Source organism: Pogona vitticeps, chromosome 4 (genome assembly GCF_051106095.1).
Source record: "Pogona vitticeps strain Pit_001003342236 chromosome 4, PviZW2.1, whole genome shotgun sequence".
In the NCBI taxonomy this organism is placed as follows: Eukaryota; Metazoa; Chordata; class Lepidosauria; order Squamata; family Agamidae; genus Pogona; species Pogona vitticeps.
Window position 1 is genome coordinate 65117586 of NC_135786.1, and position 614 is coordinate 65118199.

Sequence of the window (614 nt, forward strand, 5' to 3'; positions counted from 1 at the left end):
ACCGCCTCTGCTCTCGTGAAACACCCCGTCCCCTTCCCTAAAGCCTGCACAGAAGGACTTTCCAACGTGTTTTGCAAGTCTGCTTTCCCAGATGCCAAACCGAGGCGGGGCACGACTTTAAAGCGCGCCCTTCTCCCGGACCACCTCTCTCTGGAAAATTCCTGGAGTTTTCCCTTGATATATACTACAGTAAATCTTTAATATCTTAGGATCCGGTTACTATCGCGGAGGAGCTTCAGAGTGGTCTCCAGAGGAGTGCACCGATGTGCGTGACCCGTGAACATCCCTAAGATTCTTCCTCTAAAGAACCTCCGGGTTTTGTCGATTCGGACTGAAGCCGCAGTCCTCGGAACACTTTCTCGGAGTAACACCCACTCAAGATACGGAGGACGCGCTTCCATCTTTAAGATGAGCCCGCAGCTTCTACCGCAAAATAAAACACTGTCCTGCCCCCTTTCCTCCCTGGCACAGAAATGGAAGGAATCCCGGATTCTTCCTCTGTGTCTCTCTCTCTGTGCGCATAACTAGAGTAGGTGGGTGGACAGTCTTGCTGCGCCCTTCCGGGGGTTGCACCGGGGGGGGGCGCCAGGGCTGACCTATATAAAAGCGCAGTG